The sequence below is a fragment of the Spermophilus citellus genome (assembly GCF_964194105.1).
Source record: "Spermophilus citellus genome assembly, chromosome: 16".
NCBI classification, from domain to species: Eukaryota; Metazoa; Chordata; class Mammalia; order Rodentia; family Sciuridae; genus Spermophilus; species Spermophilus citellus.
Window position 1 is genome coordinate 67,003,783 of NC_138196.1, and position 16,610 is coordinate 67,020,392.

At 31.7% G+C, this 16,610-nt stretch overlaps 1 pseudogene across 1 annotated transcript; it reads right to left on the minus strand.

The window, feature by feature from the left end:
• Positions 1-11,044: 11,044 nt before the first annotated feature.
• LOC308635160 (DNA-directed RNA polymerases I, II, and III subunit RPABC4-like) lies at positions 11,045-11,220 on the minus strand (annotated as a pseudogene). The gene has a single exon. The product of its transcript is annotated as a DNA-directed RNA polymerases I, II, and III subunit RPABC4-like (transcript).
• Between the last annotated feature and the right edge of the window lie 5,390 nt (positions 11,221-16,610).

The window sequence follows — 16,610 nt, forward strand, 5'->3', positions numbered from 1 at the left end:
GTGAATTAGATCTCAGGACCAAAGAGTTATAGAAATTACTTCAGGTAGAGAGATACCACTTGCTTTAAAGATTCATGGGAATAAGAAAGTTGATGGAAGATACAGCATAAATATCATGATTTTCCCAAGGAGAAATTTGTAAAATCCAGTATTAAAAATGCCCTGTCTCAGATTCAAATTCTCTCCCAATATATGCTATTTATATGATTTGTGGGGGTACTTAGCAAACATAACCAGATTCTAAGTATCATTCATTGAGACTATCGTAGCAATAATTTTCTTTTCTCATTGGGTTTTTTTTTTGGGGGGGGGAGAGAAGATTTATATGAATTTACTGTGATAAACTTATTGGCAAACTTTGGGTATAAATAGTTATGATGAGTTTTTGAATGTTTTATAATTAATTATAGACTTATTCTAAGGGGATTACCTAATGACAATTTTAAAAAAATCTGGATAGAGTTCAAGAGTTCTGTTTTGGATATGAGATGTCCCTTGCAAAACTCACATGTGAGACAATGCAAGAAGGTTCAGAGTAGAAATGATTGGATTGTGAGAGTCAACCCAATCAGTGAATTAATCCCTGGTGGGATTAACTGAGTGGTACTAGAGGCAGGTGTAGCTGGAGGACGTGGTTAATTGGGGGCATGGTTAACGAGTATATATTTTGTATCTGGAACTGGAGTGTCTCTGTTTCACAATCACCGTGAGGTGAGCTGTTCCCTCTGCCACACTCTTCTGCCATGTTGTTCTGTCTCACCTCAAGCCCCGAGGAATGCATCCAGTCTCCTCTGGACTAAGGCCTCTGCAACAGTGAGCCCTCAAATAAACTTTTCCTCTCCTATAGTTGAGCTGGTCAGATTATTTAGTCACAGCAGAGAAAAAGCTGACTAAAACATGCTCCATCTTATTCAACAATTTAATCATTTTTTTTAGATCAAGATACAAAATTCAAGTTTCTCACAATGCAAATTTTGTATAATAGCTATTATGTTGAGTGGCATCTCGTTGAAAGTATATATTGTGAAGGAGACTGGCACTTCAGAGAACATTCCAAACGGGTAGCTAAGAAGATGAAGTAAGCAACACGTGCAAACACGGTAAAGAAAGAAAGAAAGAGAACTTGAAATATCCAGTCCCAGAAGAAACAGAGATTATAAAAGATCAGGGAAATCTGTTGCCATCTAAGGTCAAGCAGAAGGAATACCAGACTTACTTTTTTAAGACTGGAATCCTCCCTTGTGTTTAATATATGCCAGTCCAAAGGAAGAGTATGGAAGTGTCCCTAAATTGCAGAAGGAGGAAGAAAGATAAGTCAGAAAGAAGAAAATGGATGTAAAACCTGTGGTGATAGTATTTCAATTTTTGGAATAATGGAAATTCAGTCAAATAGGAGTAAATTGTTATAAATAATCAGGTGAAAAATCAGTAGAAAAAATATAGAAATGAGTAACACGGTTGCTTAAAATTTAGAAAATGGACCAAAATGATTATTTTTTCCCTATAAAGGACAAAATCAATAAAATTTGACTCTTATTTTGTTTTGCTAGAGGGGGCTGTACAATTTAATCTCTTGAGGGTCACAGACAAGTCAAGATGGCACCTGACACTTTGCCAGGAGGAGTGGTTTGAGAAGTAATGCCAGTGAGCCATTAAGATGATGGAGATTCCTTAATGACTGACTGCTGTGTCTAGATTATGTCAATTAAGTTAAGCTGTGTATAATTATTAAGATGATGAGGATTCCTTCCTTAATGACTGATTGCTGTAATTGGATGATGCTAAATTGAGTCAAGCTGTGTATTCAGTTATGTATATATACCTCTGCTGTCCTACAATAAAGTGGCAATCTTCACAAGTTGCTTGTCACTACCCCGCCCCCCTCCCCATTATTTTTCCCAGCCAGACTGCATTAATCTGTGTTTCAATAAAACATGATCAGGTAGTGGGGATTAAGAAATAATTACAGAGAGTTTGAAGGAAGAGAATAGTGATAAGAATGGAGAAAAGAGTCAAAACCGTTGGAAGGTAGACTTGACAGAACTTAGTATCCACTGACTGAAAAGAAGCAAGTGGAGTAATATGCAATCATACCTTAAAAAGGGTATAGGAAGGACAGTGATACTGCCTGGAAAAAAGAGTGGTGTTATTAACAGATTCTTCCAGCAAGGCCAACAAGTGAGAGGAGAAAGGTAATGGCGCTTCACACATCCCAACTTGGAGGCACCTCTCCCATAGGAGAGATGTGCCTGTCTGCCCTGAAGAATAAATAGTTCAATTCAGACAAGCTTGTTTCTCTACCTGGTTCATTACATATAGATAGAGTTCACTTTATACATTACACATTATCTTCAATCAATAAGTGCTCATTCTTTAAAATTGCATGCTGAATTATACTCTAATACACTTTAGGAATATTCTTCCAATCTTTTAAATTAATACTGTAACATGCATGCAAGAAAAAGAGCAGAGACTCATACGTACATGGTTTCAGTTTATGATAAATGAGCTCATCTTTAGTACCAAAATTTATAAAGGAAGCATTTTCATCTCCTCAGAAGACTCCTCTGAACCCTTGAAAAAAAGTGCTGCTCTCAAGTAAATAATCTCTCATTTCTAACTGCCTATGGTTACATAAAGAACAATATAATATTTATTCTTTAATGTATTTCTTTTGCTAAAATTATGCTTTTGGGATTCATACATATATTTGTATATAATTATAGTGTTTTTCTTCTTATTGTATAATGTTTTATTGAGTGAATATACCACAATTCATTTATCCATTCTGACCTTGATGGATATTTTGTGAGCATTTGGAAGTTTCTAGATTTTGTATATTAGTAATTCTGCTCTTCTGAACATTCTTACATACAGTTGGGGTATGAACATATTATGCCTTTCTTTTGGGTGTGTGGTAACCAGGAGAAAAATTACTGGATCAAAATTATGCATAAGTTCAGTATAAGTGGACTGCTAGTTTTTCAAAGTGGTTGTACCATTTACAGTCTCACTAACAGATTCAGGGAGCTCAGTTTATTCCACATTCTCATTACCACTTTAAATGGTTAGAAGGTCTCATTTCAGTTTTTCTAGTGAGTGTGGGGTTTTATGTTTTGTATCTCTAACAAAAGAAAAGTTTGAATATTTTATTCATATTGATTTATTAGTTATATATTCAACCTTATAAACTCTCTGTATAAAATTTCTTTATTCTACAGCTTTTTCTATTTTCTGTGGTTTGTATTCGCTCCCTATATACTAAGAATATTTATCATTTATCATATATATATGTATATATATTAACATGGCACATCTTTCCCATTCTATTCTTTTTCCACTTCAGTTATTTCCTTTGTGTCTTCTCAACAACAAAAAAAATTCTCAACAGCAATATAATTCAATTAAAACATTTTTCTCCTTTATTATTTGCATTTGTTATATTCTTTTTAAAAACTGTACTCTAGGTCATGAAGTTGACATCATATATTATCTTCTACAAATTGTACTCTCTCTTTTGTACTTTATTCACCCACAATTCACTTTCTGGATGGGGTGATAAAATGATCAAACTTAGTGTTTACAAATACTGTATTTTCTGCTTTGTACAGCAGAGATACCTTTGACTACTATCTGATGTCGGTATAGGTTTTTACGTGTAGTACTCTTTTCCAGATCTATTTTTACTTCGATCTAGTTTTTATCTTTGTGATAAGGCCATGGTGTTTTAATTAGCATAATTTTACTTATGTCTTAATAAATGTCCATAGAAATTTCTGAGTTTATTCCTGAAGAATGCCTGTAGGTGTATTGGACTTTTGCTTTTTAATATAAATATTAAGATCAGCTTGCCAGCTCTCTCAAACACACACACACACACACACACACACACACACACACACTTTGATGTTTTGACTGAAACTACATTGGTTTTCTAGAATTGATATTTTTGCAATACTGAGTTTTTCTGAGTATCAAGGTTCATTACATTTCACAAGATATTTTTTATTTTCTTCAAATATAGATTTTTCCTATTTAGAAGTCTGATATGTTTTGTTACACTGAGTCCTAGACATTTCCAGGATCCTGTTTTATTTTGTTTTTGGAGGAAATTTTCAATAATATAAAAACAATATATTGTAATCCAATAATTTTATGGCTTTAGTTTTTTACTGTGTTTATTCAAAGTAGCCTTCTGGGAAATCTTACTGCATATTTTTCTTTAGTTTCTCTTATTTCTGTAATCTCTTCTTTCTGCCTTTCATTCCTTGATATTCTTTAAGGGTTGTCAAAAAGAGTTATAAACTCTACTATTCTCATTTTACAGTTAGGTTGCAGAACTCTCTAAACCCATGCTGTTCAGAAATCCCTTAGGTAAGCATTTTCTGTCACCGTGGTCACCCGAGAAGTGACAGTGATGAAGTAAACCACCTGTATGTGTTGTGGCAAGGGCAGGGCAAATAACTTTTGTGTTCTATTTTCCCATCAGGTATAACAGCTGTTTACTCAGATAAGTCACTAGTAGTAATAATAATTTTTAGAAAATTTCTTTCTAAATATTGATACCAGGAAGTAAAAAAACTTAATGACATATAAATAAATAATGATGAGTGCTATGAAAAATGCAAATAGCACCATTGCAAGGAGTATTATCTGCTTGGTACCTATCTTTCCCTGAATCATCCATCATGATAACAAGGAGCATAAATACAGAGGGAGATAACATTGGAGAATCAATGAGGGAAAATCAATTAAAGAATTTCAAATGCGGCCTCTTCCCTGCCCCAAATCCATGTGGACACAAGTCTCAATGTACATTTTGATGAATAAGGAAAAACATTTAATTATTTCCAGCCAGGCTGGCAAACATATCTTTTGTTATGTTGTTTTAAATATTGAGGGCCCATGCTTAAGAAAACAATAGTTCAAGGGATAATTGACTTATAATAATCTCTCAGAATGCTCATGAATCATATACAGTGATAAAGTATAGCTTCAAGGGTATGAATCTCTTACTTCTACAATAAAAGCTGTTTTAAACTGGGAACAAACACAACCAGGGGCTGGGGATGTGGCTCAAGCGGTAGCAGGCTCGCCTGGCATGCCTGCGGCCAGGCTTCGATCCTCAGAACCACATACAAACAAAGATGTTGTGTCCCCCGAAAACTAAAAAATAAATATTAAAATTCTCTCTCTCTCTCTCTCTCTCTCTCTCTCTCTCTCTCTCTCTCTCTCTCTCTCTCTCCCCCCTCTCTATCTCTCTCTCTCTCTCTTAAAAAAAAAAAAAAAACAACCAGATTAAGATAAAATGCTAAAGAACCAAATTCAAACCTTCATTCTATGATTTTTGCCCACAAAAAACTAAAATGTTTATCAAGTACCTACTATACATGAAAAGAAAAAGGAAAGAAAGGAAAGAAAAAGCAAAAGAAAACGTGTTTCTTCAAGTAGTTTTCATGCAGCAGACATTAAATATTCTCATTTAAAAATTGTGAGTTGTCTTTGAATTCAACTATTATTATCCTGAAGATAGCATAGAATCTGACATACCAATTTCAGTGGGGACAAGAAAAAAGCATCTACATTCTTGTTATAAGAAAGATCTGGGACTTTTTCAATTTAATTGAAGATATATTAAAAGTACTTATTCTTAATATCTTGGAGCCAGTGTTACTGAACACTGGCTTTGCAAAATTTTAAGTGACAAATGTTATTTCAGAAAGCACAGAGTAACTGGCTGAAGCAGGCACCTCTTTCATGAGACTGATTAGATGTAAATAAGCTGTAGAGTGGATAAAGAATATTACATTCCTAGAGCTATTCGGGAGTCCTTGGGGAGGTCAATCTGTGAAAATATATATTTTCCATAGTTTTTAAATATAATTGTGACTCTAGGTCTGAAAGGAAATATGCATTTGTTTTTTTAAGAAACAATTTTCTAAAACAAGATAGAAAACCTTCAGAATTGTGAACTTTATTGTTTTAGTTTGAAATAATGCAAAAAAAAAAAAAAAAGAACTTAAGGGAACATCTTTTTCTTGCCCTTTCTGAATAATTATGCTTGTCAGCAGCATTGTTTCATAAATTAGTTCATAAAATTGTTCTATAATACTTTTTTTCATCCCTCTCTATACATAATTGGGCTAACCTCATTTTGTATGCGATCTAGAACAAGGCTGTGAAAACTCAATGGGAAGTCTAAAGAGTGTCCACATGTTAATTGAAAATAGGTAACACAAGGTAATATTTCAATCACAGATCAGAAAGCAGAAACTAAGACTTGTCAAGGAATGTTTCTGAAATGTCTTTCCATTGATTAGTTTCTGAGATTCACAGGGAAGATTTCTTAAGAAAAAAATCCTGCTTATTTTTGAGAAAATTACGTTAAAAAAAGAGAAAGCTTTGAGAAAACAGAAAGAAATTCAAAAAGAAGAAAAAAGGAACCAGCAGAAGTCTCTTGATAGTACATTTTTACTACCAAACTACTGAAAGCTTCTGAAAGAAACTACAACACCAGTAACAGCAACCAGAGACAAATCAAGCATTTACTCTCAACCATTTACCATTCAACCTACCTGACAATGTCTATTTTGAGCAGCAAGGACACTAAACAATTAACAACAAAGGCTCCTGGTGGGAAAACCATATCAAAGACTCAGTGCAATACATAAAGCCGAATATCAAAGTATTTCAAATTTTAGCCTCAGCATCAATACACTTAAATTAAAATTTTTTGAATTTTATGAGCTAGTAACTAAATTCTCATTGCTAATTATGGAATACATGATAAGGCAAAGTGCCACATTGCCTTTTCTTGCAACAATATGCAAAGTACTTTTTAAAGCCATGGTTGTTGTCAAATATTGAAGTAGTTTTTCTTTTTTTTAATTTTTTTATTGGTTGTTCAAAACATTACAAAGCTCTTGACATATCTTATTTCACACATTAGATTCAAGTGGGTTAGTAGTTTTTCTTTGTTTGTTGTTCTCATGAAAATCTTTATTTTCTAACCCCCTCCCCACACACAATCTGATTGTACATTAACCAAAGATCTAGGTGTTATTGTATTCATTTTATAAATGAGGAAATGAGGCGCAGAGGAATGAAACCATTGGTCCAAGACCACACAGCTAATAAGGCAGCACACTGACACTACCACCCCTGCTCAAGGCCAAGGCCTCTTCTGGGCTACATTTCCTCTATAGGTCAGGATGGCCATTTTCCTGAGTTATGCTTCCATTCTTCATAACAACACTATAGTGAGGTTTTAAAATTTACATGTCTTCATGACCCTCTGGCTATTTTTTATCCAATTTGTAAAGTAAGAATTTCTTCTGTCCATATGAAGTGGTTTACCTTATGAAATAGGCTTCTTTTCTTTTTTCTCTTTCTCTTATACATCTCAACCTAAAAATACAACAGAAGATTTTGTTAAAAGCTTTGCAATTTTCTTTGAATGTATATAGATTTTTAAATATTTTCCAAAAAGAGAAAAACTTAAATGGAAATTAAGCAGTTTATAATTTTTAACCGCACAGAATACATTTATTAATTTCTGTTTACAATTTGGTGTCTTCAAAATCCATTACTTATTTGACATTCATTTATATATTCAATTTCTCATGGAAATGTTGCTTTCCTATTTCTCTGTAGATAATAGAATTCTCTTCCTATGGTTCAAAATTACTGAATAAGTTTAGTTAATAGTTAGGTTAATTTTTAATCATCGTTTTATTTTTCCTGCAGTAAGAACTAAGATACTACAGGATGAGCCTAATACAAAGTGGAGATTTTGGTTCTCTGTCTTATTTACTTTTTGTGAGAACATAAGTTAAATGTAAGTAAAACTCAATATTCCTTTCAACACATTGAGTAAAATATACACTTGTTTTTATATATAGATAGGTAAATCTAGATATAATTGATGTAAACATTAACTTCTCAGTCAGTAATACATTACGACCCATATAAATAATCCTCAGTATCCAAATATTTGTGAATAAAAGAATCTAAGGTCTTTTCCTGTCAACATTCTTCTCCTGTCTATACTTTAATTACTTCTGCATTTTTTTCTCTTTGCATACTTCTAGAATATGAAAAACACTGTATATATAAAGAACTCAGTAATTTGAACACTTTTAACTGAGAATCATCATTTCTGTCTTCTTTTATTGTTATGCTTAATGGTTTCATCTGTCACTTCTCCTGAACACTTTTATTTACTTAAATGCATACTTTCATTGTGGATTGGGATTCCCTTAAAATTAAGTCTCATGAGGAAATCAGACATACCGTCGTGCATTTCTACCACATAATAAAGCTGGGCAGATGATGTTTATGGTGTGGTGAGACAGCTAGAGTTTGATAGCTGTAGTAAGACCAATGAGAGGAATGGCAGTTACTGATGAGCATTCACTGGGGTGACGGGGACCTGTGTTGGTCCTCCCATTTCTTCTATTCAATAGAAATGTGTTTGATGGAAGAATTTTTCTCAGGTAGGCCTTAACGGTTACTTCACTAATGATCCCAATTCCAACCAGTGACCCAGAAATGAAAGACTATATTTCACAAAACTGCTGGCCTGGACTCTAAACAAGACTCACAAAATGTCATGTCCTTGAAAAGAGGAACCCCAACATGCTGGTATATGCCTGTTACTCAAAATTGAGTTCAAAAATAAAGTATTGAATGGGCCACAGAAGAAGGTTATGTCTAAGTGTAAAAAGAAACACAAATCTTTTCTCCTCTGTATGAGAAACATTAGAAAATCTTAAATGTGATATTATGTTGGTACAAGATCAACCATACAAGTCCTTTTATATACTAGTGTGCCATTTCAATTTTATGACTCCAAGGGGACTCCTCAATTTATTTTATGATTTTTAGAAGGTATGGATTTCAGAAGTCCTACTGAATCTAGGTTTGTCCACATATAAAACAGTATTAAATCTATTTTAGCACTAACAGACAACTTAACTGATATTCTTTTATCTAAATGATGATCATGTTGACCCTCTTTATAAGAAAAACTTAGCCTAAAATTTTCTGTTTCAATAAATGGCAAGGCTTTTTTGATTCTTGCAACCAAAGAGAAGTACAAATTAAATCTAACAAATATTGAATTTAAATATGATAATAGTATATATGAAAGATAAATGTAATAGCACTCTGCATAGATATTTTCTGGACTCTTTATGCTTCTAATACTTACAGATCATAATAATGACTTACTTGCTTACCCAAATATCATGGAGATTGATTGATTAATGTATCTATCCATCTATGTGTTCATTTGTCTATCATGCTACAATAGTGGGTATATAAAAGAATTACTTATGTGATTGCTGATTGCTTTGCATTGGTCTTTGCTAAGCAATTGCTGCTGAAGTGTTATTCAAAGTGCTCTACAAATTTGCCCTTCCCCCAGCAATGTATAATTTCCAGTTTTACCACATTCTCCTCACCTTTTAGAATTGTCAGATTTTATATTTTGGGGGCATTCTAACTGATATATAGAGGAATTTCATTGGATTTCAATTTATGTTTTCCTAATGACATAGATGTTAGCTCCTTCACATAGACTTATTTGTCATGTACACAGGTTCTTTAATAAACAATGGATTCATATTTTTGTCCGTTTAGTTCTAGTTAATTGTTATATTTACTTCTAATATTTTAACACGTTCAGGAGATGTCTTTTATAAGATTCATAACTTCAAAATATTTTCTCCTAGTCTGAGTTTTGCTGCCTTGTTTTATAGATAATATCTTTTAATATTCAATTTGTCTTGCTTGTTCTGTTTTGGGTTGCTTTAGATAACTTATTCAAGTGACATTTGCCTAAAGCAATGTCACAATTTTATTAATACATTTTTTCTGCAAATTTTATAGGTTTCGGTTTTATATTTTGGACTATAGTAAAATTGGACTTAAATTTTTTCTTCTTTTTTTTTTGCCAATATGTGAATAGCCAGTTGAAAACACTGGTCTTTACATTGCATTGTCTTTGCTTCATTCCTTACAAACAGTTGAGTCTATGTGTACCTATTCCTGTATTATCCATTTACTTCCATTGATTGAGGTGTGTGTTATGTTGCTTCTACGAAACAAACTTTTTCTGTAAAGGACCGCAGGATACATATTTTAGGCTTTGTAGGGCTCATTTTTCTTTATAATTTTCATTTCCATTTTATTTTTTAAAATGTAAAAAAAAATAAAAAAATAAAAAATCAAATCAAATCAAAGGGCATTCCAGGCTGTGGTCAGTAATTAGCCTTTCAGCATGTGCTGCATTGTGTTGGCCTTCAGGGTCCTGTCTTGATTCCCAGCTTGGCAGTGACAGTGACAAATTTACATATTGTCAGTGTTTCAGTTTTGTTCTTTTATTGAAGAATAGTTTTGGCTATTGTAATTTTCTTCTTTTATATATAAATTTCAGAATGAGTTTGTTGATTTCTATATTTTTTTTCTCAAATTTCAGTTTTTGATTGACATATTGAATCTTTAGACTTATTTGGAAAAAAAAATAATATCCTAAAGATATTGAGATTTCTAATCCATGACCATAAGACATCTTCTTTTATTTCTTTTTTGAAATTGAAAGAGTATCAATTCCAACATAGAACTATTATGCATATTGATTAGATTAATATGCATTTTATTGTTTATTATTACAAATCATAAAATGTGCTTTTAGATTCCAATTTCCAGTTGTCCACTGCTAATAAAAATACAACTGATTTTTTTGTATATTAGTATTATATTCCATGAACATTATAAACTCACTCATTTGTTCTAGAAATAGTTTGTTGTTTTTTTTACTTAATCATTTTTTAATTAAGTCATTTAATTAAACAAAAAAATTTTTACACAAATTATTGATAAATAAACACAACTTGGTTTGGAAAATGAAATCCAATTGAATCATATGTATATAGTTGTATTCATAAGATAAGTTTGCTCAATGAAAAGCTACATAATAATGAGAAACATTAAAGGGTCAAATTCAAGTACAAAGGAAGACACTCCTCTGAATTTCCATGTTTCATTGAGCATCACAAACCACCAATCTTTCAGTTCTTTTGTTGTGCATTATTCTGTTTTCATATTCTCTGCATCTGATTGGATCCCTAGATTTTATTTCATTTTTGTTGTGACATTCTCCACTGATATATATCATTGGCTGCTGCTTTGGGGGTTGAATGTCCTCTGGGTGTCCATTCCTACCTGTAGAGCATGCAGACTTTTCCCTGTGTTTCCAAACAGAACTCAGTCATTATATATTTTTTTAATTTATTATATATGACAGCAGAATGTACAATTCATATTACACAAATGGAGCACAATTTTTCATATATCTGGTTGTACACTAGAAATTGTTTTTTTTCAAAAATATTTTTTAGTTGTATACAGACACAATATCTTTATTTTATTTGTTTTTATGTGGTACAGAGGACTGAACCAAGTGCCTCACACATGCTACGCAAACACTCTACCACCTGAGCTACAACCCCAGCCCTACAAATAGTTTTTTTTTTTTTTTTTTAGTAGCTTTTTTTGAACTTCCTGTTTGGAGTTCTTATGTAGATAGTCTGTTGTTTATCTAATGTTGCTTTCATTTCTTTCTTTTCAATATTTACACCTTTTAATCTTTGATCTGGTCACATGCACTGAGTAGGCCCTCATGTATAATACCAAATGAGTGGTGCTGGTGAGGATCAGTATCTTGTTCCTAGTCTCAGGGATGTAAAGCATTCAAAACTTCATCATGTATAAGTGCAATTGTACACAACAGGTTTTGTTTTAATTTATGATACCCTTTATCAAGTTGGGAAGTTTCCAGTTCTCCCACAGATGGGACATTTTATCATGAATAATAGTTGAAATTTGTCCTTAGAGTGATGGATTTTCAAATGCTGAACAAGACTTTACTTGTGATAAATTAGTTTGATCCCAATATATCATCCAGTTTATATATTGCTGGATTCCATTTCTAAGTTTTTTTTTATTGAGGACTTTTTGATCTTTATTGATTATGGGTATTTATTTTAATTTTATTTTTGATCAAAGTATTTTTCTATTCTTGAGAGAATGGTTATACTGAACAGATAAAATAAGAAGAATCCTTTTTCTTCTACAGTCAAGGAGTGTGAAAAACTTGCATTGTTGCTGCCTTAAGTGTATTGTAGATTTTATTTTTTTAATTTATTTTTCTATTGGTTGTTCACAACATTACAAAGCTTTTGACATATCATATTTCATACATTAGATTGAAGTGGGTTATGAACCCCCAATTTTACCCCAAATGCAGATTGCAGAATCACGTCAGTTACACATCCGCAATTTTACATAATGCCCTATTAGTAATTGTTGTATTCTGCTACCTTTCCTATCCCCTACTATCCCCCCTCCCCTCCCCTCCCATCTTCTCTCTCTACCCCATCTACTGTAATTCATTTCTCTCCTTGTTTATTTTCCCATTCCCCTCACAACCTCTTATATGTAATTTTGTATAGCAATGAGGGTCTCCCTTCATTTCCATGCAATTTCCCTTTTCTCTCCCTTTCCCTCCCATCTCATGTCTCTGTTTAATGTTAATCTTTTCTTCCTGCTTATTGCAGATTTTAGGCTGGGCTGAAGGTCTGTGGTAGAGCATTTGCCTAGCAGGCACAAGGTCCTGGGCTCAATATATATCTCATTTCAAAAGTATATTCATATTAGATTGGAAGCGTGTGTGTGTGTGTGTGTGTGTGTGTGTGTGTGTGTGTCTGTTTTAAGGTTAACTGTGACTTCAGTCTAAGTATTCCACCTAGCATTATTCAGATAAACTTTTTCTTCTTGAGTGATTTCTTTGTAATTTGTGTCTTTTAATAAATTGATTCATCTAATCTAATTTGTCAAATTTGGGGTATATAATTGCATTTAATATGTCCTCAAATCTTTTTAATTTAACTTAATTAGAATATTTGGAATTTGTCTCTTCTCTCTGTTACTTGGTTTTTCTAGCCAGCATATTACTAATTTTTTATATATTTAAAGTTTTTCTATTGATTTTTTACTTTCACTTCATGAAGTTGTATGGCTTATTTATTTAAAATACTCTTTGTGTGTGTGTGTATAAATCAGTTACACCATAAAAAAGCAAACACTGAGGAATTTCTGAGACTGTCTTGCTCCTAAGAATGTAGATTGCCAAAGTTCTTCTGTTATTCCCTACTGTCCCCTCTTATTATGAGTTAGTATCTGCCTATCAAAGAGAACATTTGGCCTTTGGTTGTTATACTCTATATATGAATAATACGTCAAAATACATTATATTGCCATTTATAACTATTAAGAACAAATAAAAAATAAACAAAAAGAAAGTAGATTGTTATAGTTTTATATACAAACACTGACAAAAAAACACATGCCCTTTGATCACAGGTGGCATTTTTATTCCAGTTGAAAGCAACACCCAGAGCAGTTTCCTAGCACTGATGCTCCTGCTGCAAGACCAGATGGACCACAAGATAGAAATCCTGAAATCAAGAAAAATCTGTCTTTATAATCCTCTGGTACACTTGCTCATCCTCCCCTCCATATAAAATAGTCTGGAAACATCTTCCAGGAGAAAAGAGAGGTGTCTGTAGGTTTATTAACACAGAATGTGAGCAAAGGTATTCAAGCAGGGGAATTAGGTAGTTGTATGATTCCAGGTCTTTCCAAAGGTTCTTATCTTTTTTATATGATTTTTAATTTGTTTTAATTAGTTACACATGACAGTACAATGATCTTGACATATCATACATTTGAATCAGATGGGATATAATTTCTCATTTTTCTGAGTGTGCAGGTTGCAGAACCACATTCTTATCTTTTTGGAGACACTAGCTTTCAAGTGTGTTTCATAAAGACTCTTGAGGGACATGATCGGAACTATGCAAAAATATCGAGACAATAGTGGCATGGTATCTTTTAATAATTATATTTAGTTTTGTTTTTATTTTCTTGAGATGGAAGATAAGATCATAGCTGTATATAGGTCTGAATGCAAAGCAGTTAATGATATATATATATTTCTGCCAAATCCTGTTTTATGTGTATTCTTCAATTTTTAATGTTCATTCAATGAAAATATTGTCTTTTTTTTATGATATCTTCCTCAACCCACCCATCTTAGAAATGGGGTAATTTCCAAATATTTTAGGATTTTTCCAGATGATTTTTTTTATTGTTTTGTAGCATAGTTACCTTATAATCAAAGGATACACATTATATAATTTCAGTTCTTTAAATTTGTATACTTTTTCTATGGCCTCAAGTATTTTTATCTTGGTGATCGTTCCCTGTGAAAAAAGTTGAATTCAACTATTTTATTTCTGCTATTAGATTATCATTTATGACTCATTCCTATTTTTAACAATTTTCCTCTATTTGGCATACACATCCTTAATCATTATGTTCACTACTTTAAGCTATTACTTGTCTATGTAATAAATTACCCATTGCCTCTCCAATTCTCTTTGCTATTGTTTTCATACTATGCAATGCAGGAAATTTTCCATTAGGTATCAATTAATTTTTAAAATATTTAAATATAGAAAAATTACCTTTTTAATTTCTTCAATTCTAGACTCTTCGAAATTTTGTTTGTTGACCTCTATTTTTATTTAGCATCATAATCTCTTTGTCTGAAAAATTTTCATATATATATATATATATATATATATATATATATATATATATATTAGTTTAGATCTAGGAGAGTTTGGCTATTAAATATATATATATATATATATATATATATATATATGTATATATACACATATACATGAATTGATATATATATATACATCTATCTCTCTATATATGTATGTACATCTCTCTCTCTCTCTCTCTCTCTCTCTCTCTATATATATATATATATATATATATATATATATCATTAAAACATATGTACAAACATTCTTGTTGAGTACCTACATACAGGGGGAATTTCTAAGTCATGATTCATATTCATGTTCAATATTATTTGATAAATATACAGTCATATCTGCTTAAACTGTTTACCAGATATATACAAGAAATCTGAACTGTGCAAATCCTGAACTGTCCTCACCTTTAGCTATACTTGTTATTGTCATTCTTTCTCATTTCTGTTGAATGTGAATGTTGAATCTTATTTTGAAATTACTTTTAATTTGCATGTATGTTTAGTTTTCACTTTATGGATGTCAAATTAAATAAAGCACCTTTTTATGTGTATTGACTGCTAGTATATTAGCTTTTAAAATATGCCTGCTTGCTTTTCTGCCCATCTACCTATTTCGTTTTCTATTTTTGTCTTTCTTTTGGTTTGTTTGTTTTTTGTTTTTCTAGTAGAAAATCTTTCAAGTCCTTATAACTTTTATTTCATTTTGTTTTCTAATGCACGGGTTAGGAATAGAACAAGCTGAAAATAAGTGAGGATATTAGCATCCTGCTCTACCAACTTCAGAAAATACTTCCAGAATTACATTACTTAGTATTGTTTAGAGCAAATATCTTATAGATATTTTAACATTTCTACATCTATAGAGATGATTGTATAATTTTTGTTTTATTTAATTTAATTATATAATTGATTTTAAAAAATTAAGCCAGGGCTGGGGATGTGGCTCAAGCGGTAGCATGCTCGCCTGGCATGCTCACGGCCTTGGATTCGATCCTCAGCACCACGTACAAATAAAGATGTTGTGTCCGCCAAAAACTAAAAAATAAATATTAAAAATCTCTCTCTCTCTCTCAAAAATAAATAAATAAATAAATAAATAAATAAAAAATTAAGCCAATTCTGGATTAAACCCAACTGAATTGTAAAATATATGTATTTTACAATTGAGTTGGTTTATTTATTATGTTTAAAAGGTATAACTATTTTAAAAATTCAAATCTCCCTGTACACAGGGTTCTACTGGATTTGGTTTGCTACAATTTTATTTCAAATTTTTCGTTTTAATGTCTACAAGAGTAATTTTCTCTTCTGTTAAATCCTCAGGTTTTGAGTTTCAGGTTCTGGTTTATAAGAAAAAAATGATGATAAAATCGTCATGATTTTTTTGGTCCTTAGATGCTTTGTATAAGATTTGCATTATTTCTCTTTTGATTATTATTGAAATTCATTGCTGAAAACATCAGAGAAGAGATTTTTCTTTGTGTGAAGGTATTTTAAAGTTTTGGTGGTGGTGTTTTAGATAGCAGATTCAACTCCTTCAATAATATAGGCTATTCAGATTCTCTGTTTCTTTTTGTCTTCTAAAGTTACACTTTTCTAAGATTTTTACAGTTTATTCAAATAATAAAGTATACTGGCATAAAACTGCTTATAATATCCCCTTAATATCTTTTTATCTGTAATATCTATAGTAATGTCTCCTTTATTAATTAATCATGTCATTAGTATTTGCGATTTCTGATTTCTACTTTTTCCTTGGTCACTATCAGGTTGGTTAGACTTTTCAAATAACATTTTTCTTTGTTAAAACATGTACACACATGTGCGAACATACATGCCTATATGTAAATATTTTACAAAAATTTACTATCACCTTTATTTCTAATTTTCTGTCTTTGGATTTCACTTTTTTCAT